Source organism: Rhinolophus sinicus, linkage group LG03 (genome assembly GCF_036562045.2).
Source record: "Rhinolophus sinicus isolate RSC01 linkage group LG03, ASM3656204v1, whole genome shotgun sequence".
NCBI classification, from domain to species: Eukaryota; Metazoa; Chordata; class Mammalia; order Chiroptera; family Rhinolophidae; genus Rhinolophus; species Rhinolophus sinicus.
Window position 1 is genome coordinate 150,721,587 of NC_133753.1, and position 7,286 is coordinate 150,728,872.

Here is a 7,286-nt window from a genome sequence, read left to right on the forward strand (position 1 = left end):
CTAGCAAGGAGAGGAAGGGGCATGGAGAGGTGTGTGTGTGGGGGGGGTAATGTGGATTTTATGTGAAATGCAACTAGGGGCTACACAGGCCCAGAGAGGAGTTACAGCAGCGGGCTGGTTCCCGGCTATTTAAACACAGCTGGAACGTGGATGAAGGAGGGTCTGGGAAATCTCAGGAAGGAAGGAGAGGGAAATGATTCCCAGCGGCTCTGGGCAGCAGAAACTAGTTTGGTCCTGCTGTTTAACATTTGTGAGCTTCATTAGCATTTGAAGGAAGTGCCTGCAGAACACCCACAGAGCCTTTAGAGCCAGTGCAGAGGCGTGCTGGGCAGGGAGGGGGGCTGGGAGGTTCTGTCTCTGACTTCAGCCTGATTTCCTCGAAATCAGATCCATCACGACTACTGGACTCTATAAGAAGGGACTGAATCTGTTTCTACCCCAGCTAAAGCCAAAATTCATTCTATTTACAAAGCATCCCAAGTTCTCAGCTACCTCTAGCATTGGACCAATTTTGGAAAGAAAAACAATTATCGTCATAGCAATAGGTATCATGTTGAATTATGAACTCATTTAACCTTCACTATATCTTATAAAATAGAGACTAGTATTGTCTTCTTGTTAGAAAAAACATGTTTCAGAAGCATATGCCAAACTCATAACCTTATAGTGGAGGCATTCCTAGTAACACTATATGCTTGTGTTACCAGAAGCTTCCCTGAATTTTTTTATATTCTAGTTAGAAATTAATTAGGTGTTTATTTCTTAGGGAAAAAAATATATCAGGCCAATTTTGGCTTTGGAGCCCAAGGACGGCAAGTAGGTATGTCCAGGGATTCTTTTGGTTCTTGAAGGATCACACTGGTTGTGACTGAAAAAACTCTAGCCCTCCTCACAGAGGAAAAATGTAGTGGGAGAGGACGGCGTTTAAAGCACAAAGAATCCCAGCTCCGTCTGGCTGGCTCTACCGCCTAGTTACACACACCCACGGTTCAGCCTACTCTGAAAATTAAACTCACTTTAGAAATGCAAATGACTCACCAAGGAGTGAGGGATTTTAGCATCTGGCAAGTGAAGTGTGGCTTTGAAGACTGGTTGGGAGCCAGCTATGTTCTGCCAGGAAAACCTCCCAGGGTTGCTGTTGGAGTCAAAGGAGATCAGGACGGGAAGCGGGCTTGGTAAAGTGTCAAGTAACGACGAAACCAACATTCAGTGTAGAACGAAAGTGTTGAGTTCTGAGTAACTTACAGCCTACTGAACTAGCCAATGGAAAAGATAAAATTTTGCAAAGACTGTTGCATTGGCCAGGGTAGACATAGTCTTGGTCTAGAGCTGCCTTTACCCTTCAAATCTGATTTCTAACCTCTTATCTTTCTCCTTCCACATCGTGCCACATTGACTGGGGCCTCTCTTGGGTGTGGTTCTGTGCTGGGTTCGGTTTGGCCAAGGACACTGCTGTCGCGTGGTCAGAGAGAAAATAGACCTGCAGTCCCCAACAGTAAAGCTTGAGAAGTCCAAGCAAAATCATTCAGGACAATGTGAGGTAAAGGTGAGGTGGAGGAGCCAACAGAGGAGGGAGCTGTAAAGAGCGAGGGGGGGGGGGGGAGCCCAAGGTTCAAGACACCGCAAAAGTGCCCCATGCAAATTATTTACTGCTCAGAGCCCAGCAGGCGCTCCAAATGGCCCTCAAATCTACCACTGGCTTGTACGGTGCTAAAGTGCCTCCTTCTATGATGAGGGATTTCCATTTCCAAAGGGAGTTTACTTTCAAATAACCGAATGACTTGAGGCAGCCTGGCCTCATTGGTGAAGAACTAGGACTCCTGGGCAAAACTGCTTGGGTTTGACTTTTCCACTTATGAGCTGCGTTTCCTTGGGCAAGATAATTAACCTCTCTGTGCCTGAATTTTTCTTATCTGTAAAGCAGAGGTAATAGCAATAACATTTGGTTCTTAGATTATTGTACAAACTACAGATGTTAATCTTTGTAAAGTGCTTAGAACAGGTCCTGGCACATAGTTTATTGTGTGTGTGCATGTGTGTGTATACATACATTTTAATAATGCATCTTCCCGACTAGATATAAGCTCTGAGTGTAGGGGTCCTGTCTGAATTTGCTTATATTTGTATGTCCAATGCTTAGCACAGCATATGGTAAGCACTCAACTCTGTTTGGACAAAGGAAACCTCCCAAACCATTAGGCTACAGAAAAGGAAGACTTGAGCTCCAGCTCTACCCACCCAAGAAATAAACACACCTGCTAGCAGTCCACAAAGCTAGAGAAGGAATCCCAAGAGCTATGCCGTGACAGTTCTCTGTTCTCAGACCCTGGGACTTCTGCTTGTCTTTACCACACAAGATGTGGGTCCAAGACGGTATTTGACTAGAGGAAGTGCTGGTCTGAGTCAAGAGTGTCTGCCCAGGTTCAGCTGTGGGCCAAGTATTTATTGCCTTGTCCTTGGTCTCTCACAGTTCTATAGTTTGTGGGCAGAGGGCCAGCCTCCCTCCCCTGCTTTCCATGCACCTGGATCCTTCTGCAGAGTCTTGGGCTGGATGCATCTGTATCAGAGATAGAACTCCAGCTCAAATTTTCTAACTGGAAATGTTGACATTGCCCCCTCAGCTCCCAAGACAAACAGCGTTTATAGGATCCTGCTTGGCCCTCTCCAGTGGAAAATTCTAGTTGGGACCAAAGTAAAGTGACATCCCATAGTTCACTGAATCCAAGTCATCTTTGACGTAATTGTGTGTTGCACGATATTGTATGTAGCACAGAGAAAGAATAAATACTGACAAACACTGCATGATTTTAACATTTACTGAAATTTCAAGGGTGCTAAAATATGAAAAAGATACATCTTAGATTTGGTGAAAACAGAGCACCGTTTCTACATACAAACAGCAGGAAGAAAAGAGAAGCAATCAGAAGAGAATGTTCACATGTGGCACCAACAAATCCACCCACCATATTCCTGCCCTCCCTCTTTTAACAATGGGTGAACTGCCCATGCCCCCATCTACCCCAATCCCTACCCATGTGCACTGGTCCCATCTTCTCAACAAGAGGAGGACATCAATCCAGCAATCCTCACTCTTCTCCTCTTCACAGTTAATTTTTTTCTCTGTCCTGGTTCATTTCCATTGCCTAAAACTATGAAAGAATATCTTCCTTCTGGCTCCCTCTTCAGTTCCTTTCTTGACTATACTTTACACAGATTCCTTAAAAGAGATGTTTTCCTTTGTTACCTTCTCATCCTCTCTTCCCATGTTTTTCCTTCTGTCCCCACTACTCCATCTAAACAGGTCTCTATCAAGGTCCCCAATGACCTTTCCGATGCCAAATGCCACAACTAATCCTAGTCCTTAGTTTACTCCCCTTTCAACAGCAATTGGCTTCTAAGATGCCCCTCTCTCCTGGTTTCCCTCCTCCCATGCACTGGCAATGCCCCAAAGACCTCTTCTCTGCCTGCCCCTATGGGTGACCTCACCCAGTCCCGTGGCTTTAATTATCATCTTTACTTTAATAACTACTGTCCCCAGCTCTGGCCTCTCCCTTGAACTCAGGGTTCATCTATCCTGATAGGCATCTCAAATTAATATGTCCCAAACCAAACTTTTGAATTCCAACCTCAAGACGTCTTTCCTGTCTTAACAAACAGCAACTTTCCCAGTTACTCTGGCCAAAACCTTTGGAATCTGAATCAGCTTCGACTACTCATTTTCTCTCACGTCCAATTCATCAGCAAATCCTTTTGGATTTTAAAATATCTCCAAATAAGATCGTGTCTCACAATGGCCACTTGCTACCACCTTAGATCAAATCATCATCCTCTTTTACCTGGACTGTCTCAATAGCTTCCTACTGGTTTCCCTCTGTCCACCTGGTCTCCAGTATTCTATGCCTCAAGCAGAAACCAGACTTATCCTTAAAAAGTCACACTAGACCTCAGCACATGTCTGCTCAAACTCTCCAAGGCGCCCATGTCATGCAGAGGAAAAACCCAAGTCCTGCAGGGTCAAACCCCTGCCCCTCTGGGCTTCCCTCTCCCCACTCTTCCCTTGCTTGCTCTGCCTCCTTGCTGTTTCTAGAATACACTGAGCACTCTTCCACTTCAGTTTCTACTTCCGTCTGCCGTTTCCTCAGCCCCTCACTCCCTTTAGGTCTTGGCTCCCCTGTCATTCCATCAGAGCGGTTTTCCCTGACTGACTCTACAGAATAGCCCGCCCCAGTGTCATTTTCCTCTCTTTACCTTGCTTTCTTTTCCTTTACATGTCACTCCTTCACATACAGTGGTCCCACTTATCCATTGGGCAGATATGTCCCAAGACCCCCAGTGGATGCCTGAAACCTGGGATAGTACCAAACCCTATATGTACTATGTTTTTTCCTATACATACATACCTATGATAAAGTTTAATTCATAAATTAGGCACAGCAAGAGATGAACAATAACTAATAATAAAATTGATCTTTAATAAAAGTTATGTAAACGTGGTCTCTCTCTCAAAATTCTTATTGTGCTGTACTCACCCTTCTTCTTGTGATGATGTGAGGTGATAAAATGCCTCAATGATGACATGAAGTGAGGTGAATGATGTGGGCATTGTGACTTAGCTTTAGGCTACTTTGTGACATTGTGACCTTCTGATGGTATGTCAGAAGGAGGATCATTTATTTACAGTAAATGCCCAGGTATCACTCATTTCAGGGGTCGGGGTGGGGTGGGGTGCCCCTTCCTGAAGTCTTCATACAGGCTCAGTGCTTTCCAGTGCAACACGTTGGCATCGATCACAACATGTTTTTGTTCATGTCATCCATCCACAAATTTAATGCCTTTTCCATATTAACTAAGCAATTACCATACACGGTGGCTACAACTTTTGCAGTTTGAAGTGCAACAGCAAAACGAGCACAAATTTCTTTTTCCTTCCTCATGATTTCATGGATAGAAGATTCATTCTTATCGTAGATCTTAGCAACCTCAGCACACAGCTTTTTCTTTACTGATTAAGTCAAGAACTTTCACCTTTTTCACTTAAAGAAACCACAGCTTCTCTTTGGCATAGCGGAATTGCCAACATCATTATTCTTGTGCGCTGGGGCCATTATTAAGTAAAATAAGGTTACCTGAACACAAACATTGCAATACCTCAACAGCTGATCTGATAACCAAGATGGCAGCTCCTACATGACTAATGGGCAGGGAGCATATACAGCATGGGACACGGGACAAAGGGATGATTCACATCCTGTGTGGGACTGAGCAGGACAGCGTGAGAGTTCATCATGCTACTCAAAATGCTATGCAATTTAAAGTTTATGAATTGTTTATTTCTGGAATTTTCCATTTAATATTTTACGACTGCAGTTGACTGCGGGTAAGTGAAACCATGGAAAGTGAAACTGCGGATAAGGGGGGACTGCTGTATTGCATATCTGTCTGTGTTTTGGCTGTGTCTATGGCCCCCACTTGTATGTAAGCTGCATGAAGTCAGGGATTTTGTTCCCTGCTGTGTCCTCAGCATGTCAGACACTGCCCAGCAGATGGTGGCACTCCATGAAGATTTATGAAATGACTTCTGATGTTGAAGAAAACTTCCTTCATGTAGAAATGTTAGGAGACTGACCATTGTTCGTACATCTTTCTACAACTAGGTCACTGGGAGTTAAAAGAAATGCATACGCATGTTTTCTAGAAGTTGCCTGCAAACACAGAAAACAGTTGCCTTGTTAATCCTACGAAAGGATCGTGTCTGAAGTCATCTGTTTGTGGCTTGAATGTATTTGTGCAACTGAGGAATCTGGCCAAGCTTCACTTGAGTCACTACAATGACCCAGCCAGCCTCTTCTGCCAAGGATCTCCTCATCCTGGCTGCCAACCCCTCACCCCTTGTCTCACTGCCTAGAGGGGCCTGACTGACCATCCTTGCTCCACTTATTTCTCCTGTTTCCCATTAGTTCTCCCTCTATGCCCGCTTGGCTCTTTCTCCAGACTCTTCTTAAGCTATTTATAAGCTTGTGCTGCACATATCTGTGTCCCATCCATGCCTCTCTGCCCCCTCCCCCCCAAAGCCACCTCAAGACTGCAAGACATTTGAAGGCTGGGGTTGTGTCTTACTCATCTTCATATCCCTAACCCCTAACACCGTGCCTGGCACAAGAAATGTTTGCTGAATGACTGAATGAACTCTCCATTTTCAACAGATTGGCTTGTTCACAATTTCTGGAAGACAGGCTGAGCTTAGTCTTGGCATAGCATTGCTCATACCATGCCCTCCAACCAACATTCCCTACCCCCTCATTTCTACACACACACACAGACACACACAATACCCTTGAATAGCTAACTGTTAGGCAAAATATTTTGGCTCAGAATGCATTTGTCTGTTTACAACGTTCTAGTTGATTCATTCGTTCAAGTTTCATCAACTGCCATTTTCTTCATTGGGCCTTTCTTTATAACTCTAAGCAATTCACATCTTTCCCCTGCCAGAGGATGCACAGCATGGAGTTCAGAGAGAGGCGGTAAAGCATTGCATTGCAGTTATGACTGTGATGTGTAAGGGCTGGAGTCAGACCTACCGGTTCACATCCAGGTTTTCCTACATACTGGCCTTGGCCAAGTTACTTCCTATCTGAGCATCTGCCCCCTCACCTGTAAAAAAAGGACCAATAATAACATTCTTCAGAGGGCTGTTGGGAAGATTACATGGAATACTATATCCAAAGACATAGATCATGATCAAGAAACGATAGTTGCTATTATCCTCATAGTTTAAACCTTTGATATGATTTATTATTTTATGAGAAGTTGCGTTGTATTTTCTAATTCTGTCTTATACATAGATTATCTCTTAAATGACAGTTCAAGTTCCTGGAAGTCATGGTTCGTGAACAAATAATAGGTCTAGAATGAACATAGAGGAATTACGTTGTTCCAGTGATACGAGTTATTAATTCATGGTTCCCAAGGCTTTGTCTTTTTTCATTACTGGGTAGGTCTTTTTCCTAGACTTGGGTTAGGGAGGAGGGTAAGCATTTTACATATGGTTACATAAATGATTACATATTTCACATATATAAATAAGTCTCCATGGCTGATGGGACAGTGTTGGGTAGGGGAGGGTATAGGAGCTTTTGGTTCAGAGCTGCCATTCTTTTTCCTAATTAGTGGGAATGATGAATAGAAAGCAATGCTACACAACGTGTAAGTCTACACAAAGCCTGGGCCCTGGTTTTCCATGCTGGTTCTGCCTTTGTCTAGCTGTGTTACTTTGGGTAAGTCAT